Source organism: Pomacea canaliculata, linkage group LG6, assembly GCF_003073045.1.
Source record: "Pomacea canaliculata isolate SZHN2017 linkage group LG6, ASM307304v1, whole genome shotgun sequence".
Classification (NCBI taxonomy): Eukaryota; Metazoa; Mollusca; class Gastropoda; order Architaenioglossa; family Ampullariidae; genus Pomacea; species Pomacea canaliculata.
The window spans coordinates 22,164,302-22,184,503 of NC_037595.1; the positions used below are offsets into that span (position 1 = coordinate 22,164,302).

At 42.0% G+C, this 20,202-nt stretch overlaps 1 protein-coding gene across 1 annotated transcript in view; it reads left to right on the forward strand.

Annotated features, from left to right (window-relative positions):
• Nucleotides 1-1,168: 1,168 nt before the first annotated feature.
• Nucleotides 1,169-20,202, forward strand: part of LOC112566248 (glutamate receptor ionotropic, kainate 2-like) — a 100,432-nt gene continuing 81,398 nt past the window's right edge. The window contains 1 exon segment of the mRNA XM_025242299.1: nucleotides 1,169-1,678. The gene's annotated coding sequence lies outside the window, so the exon portion shown is untranslated.

The window sequence follows — 20,202 nt, forward strand, 5'->3', positions numbered from 1 at the left end:
AACCTGTTAAGGTGAGTCTTTGAAGTCATGCCGCGGAGGAAGGTTTGCTTGATCGGTGAGCTGTTTCAAACAGATGGTTGGCATCGTCACAAAAGCTAGCAAATGCGGCTTCCAGAGCATGATCCACTTTTCGGTTAAGAGGTACATCTCGAGCTCTCGGCTTTGAATGTTCCTACAAGGTGCCCTTGCAAACTTTGCTCAGCACATTCTGAGGGTGAACATTTTTTTCTAAGTGTCGTTGTGGTGTTTCGACACTTGAGCTTTCCAGCATTTTATTTATTTGTTTTGTTTACATCAGACGTTTTCCTCTTGTAAAGACAGCTGTGGTCAGATGACAAGTTGGATGTGTTAGTCTGTAGGGAAGACCCCCGACAACAACAGTAATTGTATGCCAGCTACATTGACATTTACCCACGATGAGCTCCGAACGCTTTTTTCTGTCCTTGTTGTGAAATCACGTGATGATTGTTAGGACCAGGCGAGCTTTTGTGTCCAAACCTTGTACACACTGTGTACGAGCTTCATCTAACAGCAATCATGACAATGCTAACCAACCCCACTCCCCCTACCCATCCTACAATAACTCTCCTCCCTCCCCCACAACCCAACCCTCCCAACAGTTTACTACCTCCCTTGTATATTCCAACAGCTCCAATTGTTAAAGATTTCTGGAAAGAAAAAATAACCTTGTCTGCTTATTCAGCAGCCGCGATATCACTTTCCCCGATTGCAACATCTCCTGAGCTCAAAGACAGTTTATTCCAAGTTGCAGGCGGGGGTCTGTGCTGGGTTTAGTCTGCCACTTGTCTTTCGATGAGAACTTTATCCCCCTACCCAAAAAAAATAAAATAAATAAATAAAAATAAAATAAACAAAAGACAAACAAACAAACAAACAACAAGCAAACAAAACTCCTAACCACCCCACATATTATCGAAGCAACGGCTTCATAGCCTCGACTTCAGTTTGTACCCGATCGGTAATCCAAACAGTCGAGAAAAGAGCTCAAGCACACATCACCCCTGGTTGTGGTCGTCAACTCCCCCACCACTACAACCACCACCACCACCACCACCACCCCAACACACACCTCCACACACACACATACATCTCCACCTCCTCCTCCTCCTAGCTCGGTGTGTTTCCTCCGTGTCTCGCACTCTCCAGCAGGCAGACTTTGCGCCCGGCCCTCCTGTACACCGCTGACACAGGCAAAGATTGTGTGGACTCCCTCTTTTCCTCCCTTCCTCCACAAGTCTACAGTCTAGCGCCTCGCCACGGCCCGGCAGTGCACACCGACCGCCGCACGCCAACAGACTGCTTGCCGGCAAAAGAAGGTACAACTGCCTCTTGCAGCCTCTCACTACGAGTCCAGGCTCCGGCTCCAGTCGCAGCTCTCTGATGGTGGTGGCAGTCGTCGTCACAGTCGCTCTCAGACCGCGAGGTGCTGCACTCGCCTCCGTTTGAACTCCGCTGTGGGGGTTGTTGTTGTTGTTTGTTTTTTTTGTATTAAGTTTTGGTTGTTTTAACTCGCGGTAATTATATTTCCTGACTCAATCTGGAGTGGTGGAGATGAGGGTGGAGACGATGTTGAGCACGGGACTGGTGGTGTTCGAGGTCTGGTGTCCGGGATACTGACGTGAGATATCGGCAGGAAGCCAGGAGGGAGTGAGGGAAGGTAGGTACATGTTAGAGAGTGTGAGGTAGACTGTCTACTGTCATGTGTGAGGTATGTGTGTGTATATGTATGTGCTGTGCTTGTGTGTACTCTGTGTGTGTGTTGTTTTGCTGGGTGGATGTATGTGTGTAGCATGTATATAAAGTCCCACATGAAGAATGTCTTTGTGTGGGTGGGACATGTGCGTGTGCATAGATATGTGTGTGTGTGTGAGAGAGAGAGACAGAATTTATTTCATGACCACATGTCGAAATTTTCACTGATGTAAACCTCGCTTTTAGCTGTTTATCAATCACTTTGCTTCTGTCTCTCTCGTTCACACACATTTCCCGCGGAACTTTATATTTCTCTTCAGTATTCTTTTCATCTTGATGTACCCGTCCCTTTCGTTTTCTCATTTCTTCTTTTTTCGTCTCTTATATCTTCTTCTCATTATTAATAACAGTTGTCTGTGTGTGTGTACGCGAGTAAGCATCAATAACTCCTTGCTTTGTGCCTTTGATTCCTCCACCATTCCCATTGAGGATTCCTTCAGGCCTCTCCCCTTTCCAGACACTGGTACAGTTTTGTTGTTGGCCTTTTCCCTGGCTATGTCGGCCACCCTGTGAACACTCGCGCTCACACACTGTATTCTATCTGTGAACATACACACAAACACACGAGCGTGCGTACACGCCGCTAGCCCTCGGTAATAACCGTGTTTACACCGCGTGCTGTACAGGAAGCCACGAATTGCGTCCCGTGAAAAAGTTTGGCAGTTTATGTGTGGGAGTCACGGCACTCCATTTACCCGCCGCCGTTACACCCTCCACATCCCTACATCTCTCCCTAGTCTAAATATTACAGATGTCATCAGCTACCCCGTTCATTCCCACCTACCCACCCAAACCCACCCTGACACATCTATTTTCTCGCGAGGTAGTCTCCTCATCCCTACCTGGCTTTGTGCTCGTTTTAACCATCGGTTCAGGTGACAACAACTTTTGTGACGTCAGAACCGTTTACTCCTACGTCATAAGATCACGTGTCTGCCTTTTGTAGCTCGTGCGCAGGCGGAGATGCGCGGACACCGTGGAGTAGAAATAATGTTTTCGCTGCTGATGGTCTGGAGGGACAATTGCTGTAGTGGGCGGAGGCGTATCCACAGCAATAACACCATGTCACTAAAGGATTAGTTACTCATTCATATCGATCAGTAAGTTAAAGCTTTACTGACCCATGACCTATCGTCCCTGCACTCACCTCTCCCCCTTGACCCCCATTATTGATGTGAATGGTACACCGGGGAAAACCTTTACTACAGCACGTCTTTGTTTTGTGTTTTTCTTTCTGTCAGAGATGTAGTGACAGAAGTAAGCTCCGGTCTGGTTCTGGGAGGTTACATTCATCCTCAAGACATTATCAGATGTTTGACATCCAACAAGTTGAAAGTCAGCATTAAGAAATTTCATGTTGGAATTATCTGAATCGATGATTATGAAAGAAAGTCAAACAAATAGATTGACAAATGTATTTTAAAAATTTTAATCACTGAGTCAATTCTTTGGGGAGATACAGCCCTTATGGAATTAATTTCTTTTTTGTATTCAACTGATTTTTCGTTTTGCTTTTCCTTTTATCTTCTCTTCTGACATTCTTACTAATCTCACATTAATGAACATTGTTTCGATCGCCACACAATTTCACTTTCGTGTCCTGCAAAATTAGTTCTCCATAGAAGAAGATCGCAAACAGTCAGGAAAGAAATCCAACACAAATATCTTGGCTCCATGATGTAGAAGTAAAGCTACCTCAGAGGTAGTTGTAGAATAAAGATGTGCTCCAAGGACAAGACAAACCTTGTATACAACCCACAGTTCACAGAGGTCTGTAAGTTCAGAGGTCAGATGGTGTATACCCGGAATAAGTTACATTGTTTGTTCCTTCATCTGATTGCTTGAACCCGTAAAAGGCCTCGCTGTACATCAGTGAGTGGAGGACACAAGTTTTAACGATGGGGGCGATGAGAGGGAGGGCTTTGATGATGTCTGATTGGCAGGAGGGGGCAGCAGGTGGACACGCGGCGGCGGCGCGATGACCTACACCAGGCAGCCGTCGCTCCACCAGCGGTGACGCCGCCAACAACTCCACTTGTGGCCGTACAGGAGGGGACCTCAGCTGTTCTGTTAGAACCCGTCTACTCCTGGCCCATCTGTGTGAAAGGTGGTCAGATAGGAATGTAATGAATTGAGATGTGAGGTTGGTCTGAGGGCTACTTCCAAATAGTCCTTCTCTCTCTCTCTCTTTCACTCAGTTTTTGTGTTATTTTTGACTTGAATTTTTTTTTTGTCCTACAAATATTTAAAAATACAATTCAACTTTCTCTTTTTTCAGTCTCTCTCTCACCTTCTTTTTTCTCTCTTTCTTTGATTTGAAAGGGTTGGTGACCAATCAGAATAAAACGACCCTCACAGACAAGGTTTTTCTCCTTCTGTATCTCTTTCTGTCACACACGTGTAAAGATGTGACCAATCTTCACACAGGCTCTCAGCCAATTGGCGAAGCAGACAGAGGGAAAGTCTGACAGGCAGACAAACAGATTGGCATATGAGCGAACTGGCAGACACATCTCTCTATCTCTCTTGTATTCTTTGATTGTCAGTCTTTGCCTCGTTTTGAGGATGGGATTTTCCTTCCTTTTGATGTTCCACCATGATCAGGTTTATTCTAAAGCGATGCAAGGAAAATATTATTGCTTTGGCAGGATACATACATACAGGGATGAATAAAGAGGAGGAAGAGGAGATATCAGAAGAGCTGACGAACCAATTTGTGGGCTGGTATGGGTGTGTGTGGTGGTGGTAGTGGGGTGGAGGATTGAGTGCCCCCGGGGTGCTCAGGCACCGTGTCTCCCAGTCACGCGAGCAGCAAGATTAGGAACCCTGGACATGTGGTAGACACTACATCACAAACCCTGTGCTAGACAAGCTGGGGTAGATCACGCTATGCTAGACATAGACATGAGGTGAGACACGTTCATGCCATTCTTAACCTGGACAAATATGTGACCAACGTTTGACTGTTTGTATATGACGACTATATACAATATTTGCCAGACCTGTCAAACATTCGCCCATGTTAGTTTAGCTCAGATGGACCTTCAGGAAGTCTCACGCTGTTAGACACATTGTGGTAGACACACCAGGGAACTACTACAGAACTGGACACTACCATTGGTGGTCGTTACAACATCTTTGTTTTTTAATCCAATATTATTTGGTTTATTCTTTAGACTTTTGTCTCATCTATTTTTCTGTTCCTACACCCATACTTTCTCTAAGCTCGCTTAAGTCCCCCTTTCTTACCCGCTGGTCTTCACCCTTCATATTTTTATTTGCCTCTACCTTCTTGAAACCCATCACATCCCCTTTCCCCATCTCTTCCTTTCTTGACCTACTCTACCTCCTTTGACGATTTCCACTTTCCCGCCTCTCGCTGCTGTTTAATGTTTTCCTGAAATTACAAAGAGTTCCACTACACCATTAGGGAAGCTTTCATTAAGTGAACATACTACTGTCATGTTAATGGCTAGTCATGTTCATTAACCTCTGCGGGATCCCTCTTTTAATCAGACTTGACGAAATGGCGTCTGTCGCTCTGTAGTGCCAAAGAATGCACGAGACAACTACTTTGAAGCTGATAGACGATGTTAGTCCAGTAGTCGCTGGTTAGTTTCATCCATCATCATCATCATCATCATCATCATCTGTGGTAAGGTGGATCTTGTACATTACATGGACTGCCTTGCCCATTGCAAACTCCAGCACAATGTGTGTTAGCCTGATGTTTACAACAATTTATTCGTCCAAATGAGTTATTCCTCACGATTATTTTTGCGCAGTAAAGTGGGCCAATGTAGAGTTCATGACCCAGTGACCGACATCGGAACTGCGCAGTAAAGTAGATACGAATACGCGTGCGATTACGAGCGCTGGTAACTCTGTTATGTTTGTGACAGTTGAAGTGGCCGGTAAGTGTAGGCTGGTGGGGGGTGGGGTAGGGATTGGGGTGGGGTGGGTAGAGAAGGGAAACCAGTTTCATGTTTTCTCTGCCTCCCGAGGTGATGCTCATTTTGCCCTCACCGACTTAGGACATTCTGTTAAAACAAGGCCCGGACTATGTCGGGTGTCCACGTGATTATTGAAGAACATTGGGAACACTGTGACCTCAGCTGGTTCACATTTGACTAAGGTGTAGCTTAATTTGAAAGCGAATGACAAAAGCTAGTAGAAACCACTCTCTAGCTTATGTTGTATCCTTGTATCCTTGTGTCCTTGTACATTTAGTGAAGGATATGAGTGTGAAAAAAGCTATGGAGGGGATCGGACAGAAGTAGAGTAAACAAACACGAAAATTCGAAGACATATTTCGCAATTTTGAATAAAGTATTAACAAATAAAAACATTTGAATAAAGAGTATTAGGAAAGAGGATTATTTCAAAACACTGTGAGCAAACTTATGTGAATACATTAACTACTAACTACATTCATCTAAAGGTTTTAAATTAAATTTTAAAATGTTACTGACATAATATAATTATTACATCTTATCGCTGCTACCTACAATGCAAAATTATGTAAAATAAAAGAAATCATCTCTAGTATAAAAATACAGTGACCAACATGAAATTAAGTAAATTCATTTATATCAAAATATTAAATTAAAAATGACAATGCAATTGAATTGAAATTTGAAGTTCGACACAGGTTATCATGCCACACTGGTCGGGGCTGGTAGACAGTCAATGAAGGCGAATAAAGAGGAAGATTTGTAGGCAAAATGGAGGCAAGAGAAAAGGAAGTTACATTAATGCGAAGCTATTGGTATTTTGTCAAACATCAAGATAATATTATTATAAATGTAAAATAGATATTATATCAAATATAAAGATCTTTATTATAAGAATATTTAAATACTCAAAGATACACGGTGCCATATTTCAAAGTTTCATGTCCTTCCGTGACAAATGCAATTCCACGAGATGTGACTTTTGACATTGCCTGCTTCCCTTTGTATTTTTGAATTTTTGGTTGTTAATTATTCAAATAAAGTGTAAAGTTTTCGTTCTGAGTGAAGTAGTTTGTTTTCATGTTCTGAATAATTAAAACTCATCATTTAACCCCTAATACCCCCCATAAAGATTTGTAACTGTTATGCACGTTGCCTAAGCAACATCTTTTGATGGAAATGTACCGCAGATCCCCAGCTTCTCAAACTTGCACATGCAGACAGATTATATACGAGAAACAGCAAAAATAATCAGTAAGGCAATCGATAACAACAAAAGTAACCGCTATATATCAAATATGACAGACCAGACTGATAACCAAACATAAAGGTAGACAGAACCAGATATTTTCAGACATTTTCTCCAAAAGAGAGTCAGCATCCGATGAACAGGGCCGAGAGCAATAGACAAACTCAAAGAAAGAATAAACAGTAACAAACAAACAACATCAGAGATGAACTGACAAACAGCATTAGCAACAAATAGTAACGGAGGGCAACAGACAGCCATGGACAACGAGGTAGTGTCATGCCAGCCCGACATTATTTTTCGATGGAAAAACAGACGAACACGAAACAGCGGGATAGAACTTAAAAAAAAACAAACTCAACAAATAGAAACGGAAATTACATCTGCAACGCCGTGCAGGATTACAGTTAAATTACATTTGAAGGTGAAACTATCCGGGTCTCTGTCAGTTGTAAAATTGCTTTCATGCCAACGAAGAATATTCCTAGTTCAGTAAACGACAAAGCTGACCGACGAACACTCTCCTTCTGGTGCTAACGACTCAAGAGAGTTTATTTTCAACAGTCGCAGAGAATCGTTAACCCCGAAGCGAATATTTAATTATTTTCTGAGTTTAATGCATGTTTGTAGCTAGGAATCGACAGAATCGTTGTTGTCGCCGAGCATCGTCTCATGTTTGATGGTTGAGGACAGCACCACTCGACCATGAACGAGAAAAAATATTGTGAAGGAGCTGAGCAGGCAGGATTGAGGAAAACAGGAAGTACGTCACAGTCCCGTCGCGCATGCTCTGTGAGGCTGTCAGCTCAGCACGGAATACAACTAAAAGCAGTCTCACGATGTTCCAGCTTTTTCTAAACGAATGCAGGAAAGTTAATCGAGGAATTCTACCGGGACGAGGACGGACAAGAAAGATATGAATGATTACTTTTGAAAATAAAATGAGTTACTGGGAAATGAGATGATGTTGGAAACAGTACAGTGGTGGAAATATGTAAGGAGAAAAACATGGGTGAACACTGCTCGCTCCTCTGTTTATCCTGTCTCAAGCTCCCAGCATTGGAGGCAGGATGCTCGACCGCGATGCGGTTTCCAAAATGTCAAAAGTCCCGAGGGGCAGCGATGGATAGGTTTCAACTGGCATGAATTAGCATCAGGCCAATGGAAAGAAAAGTCTTGGGGCTGCTGGCTATCCTAAGACTATCCATGGAAAGGGGCGGGTTTGGAATAAGAGTTTGCAAACGGCTCAAGGGTTGGAAACATTCAGTGTCAAAGGTGATTGTTGCAAATGAGACAGGTGACACAAAGTTAGGGTCCTTCCAGATGAGGGGCAACTTGTTTAGGAGCAAGAGGTTTGAAGCAAATTAGGATTTCTGCCTGGTTTGAAAAGAAACCAACCCAACTGTGTAGTCATCATGCTACCTGTTGGCGGATTGACTGATTGTCTACATGACCGGTTGGCTTTGTGGTTGGCTGTCTTTCTCCATGTGTGTTTATATTTTTTTTCTCTCCGTTTGTGTAACCATCAATCTCTGTGTGTGTGTGACCCAATCATCCCTATCAGGAAAATGGTGCAGCGTGCATTTGATTGGCCGAGATGCAAGGTCAGATGAGTTTCTGGAGCTGTCTGGATGCCTCCTATTCACACACACCTCCTATCTCTGCAATCCATGAATAATTGTGATAGTTTTTCTTGGCAATTGCCGGTTTTCAAAATGACAACGACTGTGTCAAAATCTCTGCAGTTGAGAAAGAAGGGGCTCATCGATTTATCGACTTGCTTCCTCCTCCCATCTCATCTACACCCACCTCGCTTCCTTTATCTCCGCCTCTATCTTTGCAGACTGAATAGTCATATTCTCTAACTCAATTTGGGAGATCCAGGAAATAGGAATTCTTTTTAGCTTTTGTCTGTTAATTCCAGGCACCAGCTGACATTGTGGGTTCTAAAAAATATCCTGGATAGGAAGAACTCATCTGCTAATCAGAAATAGAAATCCTCTGCTAATCAGGGAGATATGAGTGAAGCCAAGAAAATGTTGATAAGAGGAGGAAGGAGGAGAAATAAAGGTGAACATGTAAAGGAATATTGCGTAAATATTTGGAAGGTTTTTCTTTTTAAAGTACAAGGCTGAATTCATGCTCTCTATAAGCACTGAGAAGTCTTTAGCAGCAGCAGCAGCAGCAACAACAACAACAACATCAACAACAGCAACAAAATTAGAGAACACTTACGCTCCCCCATGGGAGTAAAACATTTCTGAGTTAAGGAAACGAATAAAAAAGGAAAAGAATGCAATGACCTGTTAAACAGTCTTTTTCTCAAATGTTGAAAACAAATTCTTCATTACGCTGAGTGCGCTCGAAAGTGTTCACAACATAATATTTTATTAACTGATGGTCTTTCCTCTTGGATTGAGAGCTAGTGCAGACAACCTTCCCACGAAGACATAATCTGACTAATATAAAATACATCATTATAGAATCTCATGGTGACAGGTGTTAAAATAATGTCACCAGAAAGTACAAAGTTGACCAATGTGCATCACATCACAAACACAGTCTCCATCTGACAAACACGAGAGTCGAACATAGGATGATAAGAATTTCATTGTAATGTAAGAAAAAAATGAACTGTTCTGGTACCCCTCCCATTCGTTACAAACATATTCCAAAACAGTTCTAAGAATTAAAGCCTAGCCTAAAGACCCAATGAAGAAGCAAAAACGAAGATGATGAGAAGGATGCTGAGAATGAGGATGATATTTGTGCAGGACATTTCCCATAGGGATCAAGTTCAATGATTTGCACACAAAAAACCCAGAAAATTATCAACAGTCCATCTTACAATGAACATCAGCATCAGCAGACAGAAAACACCAAAAAAAATGCTGGGAAAAAGAATTAAGGACTGAGTGGAATCCTGCTTTTGATTATGCATGGAGAGAGAGAGGGAGAGACAAAGCTGCAAGGTTACAAGATAAAGACATTCTTCAAAAAAATTCCAGCGAATTCCTCCGAGTTGGTGAGACGGATGGGTGGCAATGCTGACGATGCTTGACAACATTATTCCCCAGGAGGCGCATGGCATCGATCGCGGGCGGTCTTATGACATGTTGCAGCCAGCCACCAGACCTTGTAAAAAGTCCTGGCCAAACCTTTTTGTTTTTTCACTTGTAATTAGGAGCTCTCTCACTCAGCTAAGTCGAGGGGAAAAAATAATAACACACACACAAAACACAGAAATCCATGAAAGTCAACAAAACAGAGGTTAGAAAGTCGGGTAGGGGAGGGTTTGTTCGTGTGGGCGAGTTGGTCAATGAAATGATGATATCCATCGACATTATTCCTACTTCAAAACTCATTAGAACCTTTATTCTTCATCCTTCTTTCGATTCTGATTTTTAGAGTCTATGGCATTTGGTTCATTTGTGTTTTTAAGTTTTTTTTTTATGTCACGTTTTCTATCAGGTTCGTTTTCTGAAGTGACTTTTTTGTTTTGTTCTCTTTCTTGTTTATCACTGTCATCATAACCCCGATTCTATCATCTTCTGCAGTTTTTGAGATGCATTTGCAGCAATTACAGGAAAAGTGCAGCTGCTAAGAGTGCGACAAAGGTCGAAATAATTTACACTGCACCACATGTCACACTTTTCTTTAAAAAAAAAAGATCTTTGGCGGGTAATCTTTTCTAAGCCACTGCTGCCACATGTAGCTACGAGTCTTCCTGTTGTGGAACTGTAAATTCCCAACGACTTTTTTCCACATAAACCTTTCTCATCTTCCTAGTGGAAACATTCTTTGGTTCTTCACTAAACACCTTCGACACTACTATGATTGTAAGAGGCGGTCTTGCTAAATGTTTTGTCTCTTAATGAAACTGAAACATCCAGAAGGATGATGGTTCACCATTTTGAAATTCCATACGTGGATTTCGTATCAAAGAAGAAAAAAGGATTTGGTGTAAACATGTTACTCTTAACATCACAGTAGTGTCAAACGTGCATGGTGTGTTGTTCGTTGAATTATTTTGTTTGTGGGAGCTAACATTTCGTGAGAGTTCACCTTTGTCTTCTCGTAGGGTGACTGGTCGATTTGACCATTTACCAATTTGATCAAGTCGATTCCACCACAGCCCTCACCCAATCGACCACCGAGTACAGAAGTTACTATCCGGTGTAAGGACACATTCTCTGCTTGTTGTAGAAGAAAATTGAAGAAACGAATTCACAAGAAGAAGCAAAATTGTTTCTATACTTTTTTCTATACTCAGTATACGTAGGTCAGCTTCCATTGTTATCGAATAAAAAATGGACTCGATGTGATGTGTTGCACGGAGAACAATGTATGAGTGAGAAAAAAATATTTCCTTAGTTTCATTTCCGCAAAAGCAGAGCAATCAGCAGGGCTCAGTTGTATAGCTTATGTCCATGCTTTCAAAAAAGCTAAAATGCTAAAAATCAAAGATTTAGAACATGCAGAAAATTCTGATTACTATGGACTTGGATCCTCTCCCCTTCCCTCTCTCCCTTTCTCTCTCTATCTCTCTTACACATATGAAGCAACCTCGACCAAAGACAAGAAAGGAGAGTACATAAAAATTCACTTATGTTTCAGCCGAATTATTTTATAAATGATTCTATGGTCGAATGGACTCTAGTCAGTGATCCAATCGACCTAGCGCTGTGGTCGAGCCGGCTATGGACTGTGGTTGTCGTCGAATCGTCTATGGACTGTGGATGTGGTCGAATCGTCTATGGACTGTGGTGTGGTCGAATCGTCTATGGACTGTGGTCGAATCGACTATGGACTGTGGTCAAATCGAATCGTGCCGTGGTCGAATCGACTGATGGTCGAATCGACTGTCTCCCTTCTTATAATTACATGAATAAAAACTTTGTTGATGGAAATTCTCTGCTCTCACTGTAGCTGCTACAAACGCGTCAGCCTCGCTCCATGAACACTTAAATTCATGTTAAACCGTCCACCCAGGTTTTGCTGCCGGGTGGAGGCAGTGACCGCCTGTGTGAAACCTTACTCTCGTTAAGCTCGACTAGCATCGCCATTACCATCAGCGCTGTCAAGCGATCTCCTATCTCTTTCATCGTCTGACAATGCTTCAATTCGATGTCATATATGGAGATGATTGCTCAGTAGATTACACCAGTCGTGTCCGCATCACATATACCGCCAATCATGGCGATCAAGTTGCATGGCCAAATATTGACATGCATGATGTCACACCAGTCCATCATTAACAGAGACGAGACGAGAGCGAGCATGAGTGAACATTGCACTGACAGTTCAATAGACCAGCGGGAAGGTTCCTCAAAACCTGACTTTGTAGACGACATTTTAGGGCAGCTGTTGGCCATTTGGAACTCACCTCTTCCGATTTCTTGTCTCCGGTGATACTTATTATAGACTTAGTGTAGACATAGTTATACGCATCGTCTGGTTTAGACAGTCGTTGTTCTGTCGGACAAAGACTTGTGTGTGATTATCGAGTTTCATTTAGGGAAAGAAAAGAGGACAAGACATCATTCTCCTTGAGTGGTTTGATTTTTATATTAATCATTGGACTGGGAGGATATCTGATTTAGATATAAACAGTTTCCCTTCGTAGATTTTGAGGTCAAAGCATCATCGAACATAAATACCTTACAATCGTGCAGGTGTGACCACGAACTTGTATTGCTGGACTGTTGGCAGATGATTTTTTCCAGTTAACTGCTAAAACGAGGCAGGAGACTGCAAAGCTTCCGGTTTATTCACATTCTTTATTTAGGCTCGCCGAGACTAACAGGTGATCACTTCGCAAGAGGCTAAGCGTTGGTCTCGGCAGACAGACAGCAGTCCACCTACACACGTCCATGGTGTGATGCAACAAAGAATAGCAACCTGCCAATGTTTATTTTAAGTTAGAAAATTCAAAATTCTGGCCTCGTCGTTATGAAGGGCATTTTTGCGCAGCTCGTCACAGACTTTCTGCGCATGGCACATTTTAATTGCGGGGGAAAATGGCCACCGGGCAAAATCCTTCACTCATTTCTCTCGACGCCGCGGACCAATTCGATTATTTCAGCGCGAGCACTCGGCGAAAGGATTTCCAAGTCTTCCGGGAAAAGTTTCGAAAAGGATCTGCTTGGTTTTTCGCCCTCAGGACATGACAAAAGTAAACCAGAAATTAACTCATTTTTATTTATTCAGGGCCACTTAACTAAATGCGCGGTCTCTTTGTGGTGTTTAGTTTTATTACAGCCGCCCCAGTTTTTGGAAATTGGATGACAAGTGCAACACTTATTTGAACACATCTATCCTCCGTGCTGATTGGTTGACTCTCTCCATCCCATTTTTGAATAGAAAAGAGAAACTGTCTCGTGTAGCACACACACACTTCAGTGAGCATACACAAACATACACACAGACAAACATGACAAACTCAGTTTGGTTATATGATGACAAGTAATCTCAGCTCTGGAAACATCTGTGACATCCAAGATGATATTTCCCGACAAATTATATACGCTGGAGGCTGAAATTTCAAAACTTCAAAACAAGAGAAAGAAGAGGAAGAATAAAGAAGGTCCAAACAGAAGTCGAAACATTGTTGATGTGATGGGGTGGGGGAAGGGAAGACAGACAAGAGACATACGGGGACAATGTGAGGGATGAAGACAACAGACCCAAAACATGTCGAGGTCCAGACCCATCATCCTCCTCATCGATCGTCGCAGATGCTTCCTCTGTTTCAACCTGCGGGGGTCATTTCAGTCTAATGGATCCGCGCGCCATCTTTGTCCTTCTCTTTGTTTCTGACTCCATTGAGCACCTTGGGCAGTTTCATTCCATCTGGCATACCTTTTACTTACCATATTTGTACCTAGCTCTTTGTAAAGTACACGTGACAGCGAGGGCAGTGAAGTAGCACGTGGATGAGTAGATGAACAGATCATATGGTTTGTGCGGAAGGGGTAGAAAAGGAAGGGTGGGAGAGTTGGATTGGATGGAGAAAGATGGAGATCGCAGAAAATTTGTAACTGCAGCCCCAGAAATGACTTGTACAAGATTAGCGGGTGTGGCGAGAGACATTTGGCCGCGAATCAGTGAACGGTGGTGGAATTTTCTAGAAAAGGGAGACATGGCTATGAATGTTAACACCTGCGGGAGGAGACTGTAGGGTTCTGTAAGACGATCCCACCCTCAGAAACTCAGGCTAATAACAACTCTTCCTCCCCAGAACTACCGCGAGTACTTGGTTTACATTTTCCTCCCCGACATCGAATTCCTCTGTTTGTCTCTTTGTCTTCGACTGTCGTAGTGTCTACATCCTGAACCTACTTCTCTCTGTGTTCCTCCTTTTTTACACTCTCTTCCCTATGAATAATAAAGGCATAAAAACATTTAAAATATTTTTGTCTAATCAGATTTTGTCTGGCATAATTTTTCCGTGCCATATCATTAAGAAGATATGGCAGCCTAGATTAATGTTATTCCCATTTCGTCCAAACACACTCAGAGAAAACGCAGACATTTTAAGTTTCTGTAAAGACTTTCAGACATTAGGGAACAGCTTTCACAAGCCGTTAAGTATACCTTACGGGAGGTAAACTCTTGATGTACATTTAATGTTCAGTAACATAAGGGAGATTATTTAAACGCTGCTGGGTCTTAGAATCTTGCTCTTAAGAGCGCGAAATCGAAATGTGGCTTTTAATGGTCGCCTTTCTTCTTTGCCCTTGATCTCTTGTTTCTATTCGTGTTTGTGAGTGTGTGTGCTTGTGCTTTTTTTTAAAATTGATGTTGATGTTTGTTTTATCAATGTTACTTGTATTTATAATCTAACATCTCTAATCATGGATTCAATCACGATGACCTTTAACCCGTTTCTCCTTGCCCTCCCGTTAGCATCCCTGATTCTGTGAGTTGGTCTTAGGACTTATATCCTTATTAGTCCTCCTTCATCTCTCTTCCATTGTTCTTGTCTTTCTCTTTCTATCTCTTCCTAACCTTTCATACTTTCTCTTATTCTCTCCTCTATTTACCATCCTTCCCTCTCCAAGTCATCAGCTCGAGTCACGTGATTTCTGACAAGGGCTTAAAACTCAGGGCCAGAAATTCCCTCCTGTCAGTGGAAAGTTCTGCGACTGAAGACGAGGAAATGGAATTTCCAGATGTCAGGAAATGTCACAGACATTGTAGACAACATAACTCCGCTATTGTCTTCTCGAGGACCTCACTACTAGCGCCACTCTCCACCGGTCGTGCTGCTGCTGGGACTCGTGCCTCACGAAGTCCTCTATGTTTGTCTGTCTGTTCGTGTGTTTGTCCGTCTGTAAACAGGCGCGTGTTACTATCCTCATGCTTTTGTGTTTGTTTATCGCTATGGCATTTTATTTGTCACTTTGATTTCGTTCAGAGTTGCTCTCTCCTGTCTTTCCTTTATATCTTTACTTGGATCGTATTCTAACCTCTCTCTCTGTTTCACTCTCTTTCTCTCTTGTTATTAATATTTCTTTCTTATCTCTTCTCGCCCTATCACTTCTAATTTACATGTTTATTTCATCTCAGCTTTTCGCCTCTTTTAGTGCTCTCCCCTTCCTTGTTCTCCTACCCTATATTATCTCCCCTGTATTAGTATGGCGGATCTCACCACACGGCCCCAGGCAACCTCGTCATCCTTTGGTTTGACGCAGAGCCGAGCTTTATCGAGGAAGAGTGAATTATCATAAATCACTTGTTCTCGGATGACGGACAACCACGTCCAGGACATTATGGGACCAGACAACAGGCCCACAGTTCTTGATGTTCCGCACACACTCGGCCAGTCCTGCCACAAAGGTGCTGCTGTCCAAACGTTTTCGCCCACAAGATCTCGGCAAACACTGGCGGCGTCCGAGACTTGCTGCCTGCCTCGGCTTTACAATTACCGCCAAACCCCAACCACATCCCCCTCCTGCCCTGGCTTCCCTTCCACAATCTTGCAGAGTGACTTCCCTTTGAGACCCGACGAGATCATGTTTGTAGTCCTTGTGCCGGATCGGGCCGCCATCTTCACTTAAAGGGAAAATCTCGTTATCCACGCGAGCTTTGGTCCAAACCACGTGCTTATACGGGTTCGTATGCCGGGAAATTGAATCAGAGCTAGGTCGAAGTACGTCGTTTGAATTGGTGATTCTTTGTTCGCAGATTATCTGTCTCCATCATGGGAGTGTGTCGGCACGTGTAACACCAGGTTACTAGTGAAACAAGGGCGCAAACTCCAGGCAAGCTCTTGTTTGGTTGGTGAACAACAAAAGAATTAATTCTGCTGCTCGGTTACCTCTTTAGGGCTTTCTCGTGTACAACCTGCCTTTGCTGATGAATATGCACTCACCTCTCTATCTTCCATGCTTGTGATTCCGTCTCTCTTTCTGCCAGTCTGCCTCTTTCTCATTTCTCTTTAGTTTTTTCTCTCTCACGCTTCCACACGCACATACACTGACAAACAATCAAGTAAAGAAGACACTTTTAAAATGTACAGTTTATTGAGTATTTGCAAAGCTGCTGAACACCTGTACGCAGTTCATCCTCTTTACCGGCCATTTGTTTGTCTGGAAGTCAAAAGAGAAAACAGAAGTAAGAACTAATTACAAGTAACAAAAAGAACAAATACTATAGAACCATCCTTTTTTCTGATCAGACGACGGATACCCCACGCTGGTGAGTTGCATGAAGAAGAGTTCAGGTCAGTGCAAAAAGCAAAGACTTGGCTTCATGGTCTCTCTCGATCTATATCTTTCATTTCTTCTACTTCTCTCTCTCTCTTATGTCTTTGCTTCGCATGTCTTCATACATTTTTCACACCCGTTGTGCACAGACATTTTCGATTCTCTCCCTCTCCCTTACCTTCTCTTGTTCAGTCGCCGTGTGCGTGGAAAACAGTCAGGTTCTCCATCTTGTCCTCTTGACATGTCCTCTACTCTCCGCATCAGTCTCACTCGCTCGCTCACCCTCCGGGTTGCACGTGGGTCACGCACTTGGTTTGCTTTATACAAGATTCCTTATCAACACACGCCTTCTTTTTGTTCTTTCATTTTCCTTCTTCAGTTTTCTTCCTTGTTGGTCTTCGCGTTTTTGCCTTTTACTAGAAACTGTTGTTTACCGCCAGTCATGTGACACATCAATAATTTTTACACGATAAGAGGTTTCTATAAAAAAAAGTCTCTACTTTTTTTATCGAAAAAGTTTTGAATGTGCTGTGAAGGCAAGACATTCTACGGAAGTGCATCTCACATCTCTTCATTTGCGGACAAAGAAGTTCTATAGATAGCTTAAATTACCGAGCCGTGACATATGGGCTGTCACGACATAGAAAAGGCTTTCATTTTGTTTCAGATGTTGCTTTAAATAAATGTCTGTCGAGAAATAAACTGGTTTAAAGATTTTTAAAGATTTAAAATAACTATCTTGATACAGTTGGCGTGATTTGAGTGCAGGTGAGTTGTCAAAAAAAAAAAAGAAAAAAAATATTTAAATAAAAGAATTGATGCTCAAGTAAGATTAGTCACTCAGTGTTCTTTCTATCTCTTTTTTTGGGCACTATTTTAAAGATATATAATCGGAACCTTGGACGGGTTCTAGGACATTGCAATGCCGACTTGTGAATTATGGGTAATTGTAAAAGTGTCGCCAGTGGTGCCGCAAGGTGTGATTAGCTGCCGGAATGAACCTGCTGTTAGAAGCTCCTCCCGCCGCTGGCTTCACGCAGTGAGAAGGTGCAGAGCATACGGGTGGGAGTCGCTGGGTAATGGCTGCAGGCCAGGACGTATGTCCTGCTGTCTCACTTTATTGTCCGGTGTTGACTTGATGAATTTTCACACATCAGGTCTGAAGCCACGCCATCTTGGGAGGAATTTTAAAATACTTGCGGGTGCTGGGGAATGTTATATATATTTGTATATCACTTATACACAAACCATGTCTGTGAATTCCGACACCTGAACTATGTCTGACAATGTCAGACAGACAGGCAGGCATGGAGCTTTAATTATAGATATTTAAAGTGCTATTTAAAGTGCAAAAGTCAGATTAAGTTAAAGCATTAGACGATAGGAAAACTATTAGAAAACATACGCGAAGCGCGCGCACACACGGACAAAGGCATAGACACGAACGGATACATGCATACGCATATGCATACACATGACCGAATGATACACGACTGACCTTCCTATTCGAGCTTAATTACAATTGCAAACAATAAGCAATTCACCAGTCATCATTATTTCAGTCATCCACGATGGAACATGATACAAAGACTCAAAGCCTTCCAATACACACACACACACACACACACACACATTACTCCGCTTTTTTAAGTTACCTGAGCAGCTATTCATCCCTTACATACACCACTCTAATCGTGTTTAATAGACGTGGCCATCATTCATCCCCTGTGCCTGTTGCCTCTAACATGTCCGAAAGTTTATTTTCTCAGGTGCGAGGATTGATGACCCTCCCTTAATTGTGTGGTCCGGGCTGCAACTGATGTGTTTGACATAAACTGATTGCTTTTTTTTACCTGAGACATGTAGGTACAGTACCTCCATCGCAGGCTTGGTTCTTACATCTGCCTTTTATAAAAGTTCAACAATTGTTTGTCATTCTCCAGTTGGGTAATTTAATAAGCTGTACAGCTGACAAAATTTGAAATGCAATCTTTATATTCAACATTTTTTTAAGATTTTCTCTTTTTTGATATCTTCTTATTCTTAGAATTGATTGCATGACGAGCAAACCGTTTCGTGAAGGTCTTACTTAATGGTACAAACACAACAAAACAAAAAAAAAACAAACAAACAAAAAACCAACCAATCAAAATAAATAATACAAAATAAACTAAAAATAAAACAGAATAAAACAAAAAAAAAAAAAGAAAAAACAATGAAACAACAACAGATAAAGTGCAGAAAGGTCACTTTAGTAATAATCGTTTGTCAATTACATTCAATCTTTATGATGAACAGACATTGCCTCCATTTTTGCAATTTTGTCAAATTATTGTCACAAAGACATTCAAGAGGTGTAATTGGGTGTCATTTCAAAATGGGGATAAAAAGCTAAAACTTTTATTGTCGCGTTCAAAATTAAATGTGATTAAATATGTCGAACTAGGACACTTCTTGATGCAAGTGCCATCAACACTTCAGCTTTTTTTGCTCACATTTCTGCTCAACAAATAATTGTAATAGGTTCAGACTCTGGTTTTATCTCTGTGCTGATATCTGCCAAGAGGAGAAAATCCTAATTTGGAGGAGAAGGAGGATGCCATTAAGACAGTGAGCCTCGAGTTCTACGGCTTCGCAATTAAACGACAGAAGGACAGAAGCAGCGATGCCTCTGGTGGTTACAAAATATTTTTGCTCTTAGAATTTTTTGTTGTCCCTGTTGTTTTTTTTTTTTTAACAATTCGTGTTCTTCACTTCCATCTTAATCCACATGTTCTCGCTTTCTCCTTATCTTGCTCCTTTTTTTTTCATTTCCGGTTTATTTTCTCGTGACCATAGTTTCATTGACCCGACATTGTGACCTACATCCAACAAAAAGTCGTTGCTATGTGTCCGTTAGTATTTTTATCACGTGATGTACACAAATTTCAAATAATTAATTAATGTCTGCTTGGGATGGACGGATGGGACAGCATATTTTTACTAGTTTATTCGTTCCTTGTGTTTTATGGGTACGATTAACTTCTGTAATTAATTCAGATGTAGTTTTTGCTTGTGTTTAAATACAGTTCTTTCATATCTCCTGCTTTTGCCTACTTTTAACCATATCTTTTGTCGCAAATATTTGGAACGATCTCTTGATAGGCGAGAAGGATAAAAAAAAAAACAAGGTCATCTCCATAATTTTTTCTGATTTTTGGGGGATGAGATGTTAGAGACCTCACTTTTCTCGGAGCCAGCTTTACTCTTGAATCAGGTAACCATTCCCCCCAGCTGGGTCGACCGGGGGAAGTTTGCTGCGCTAACCGGGTATTGAAGCCAGCACACTCTCAATTCGGACGCCAACCCTCTAACCACTCGGCTTTCAACTTCGCCTTTGACAGGCGATACATTTGTGTGAACAACATAAAATGCATCGCAAAATGTGGTGGTAATCAACTGCACCAATTCACATGATAATCAACATTGGCGTCAGTTTTCTAACTATTTGATTAAGTCTAACAAAGAGAACTTATCC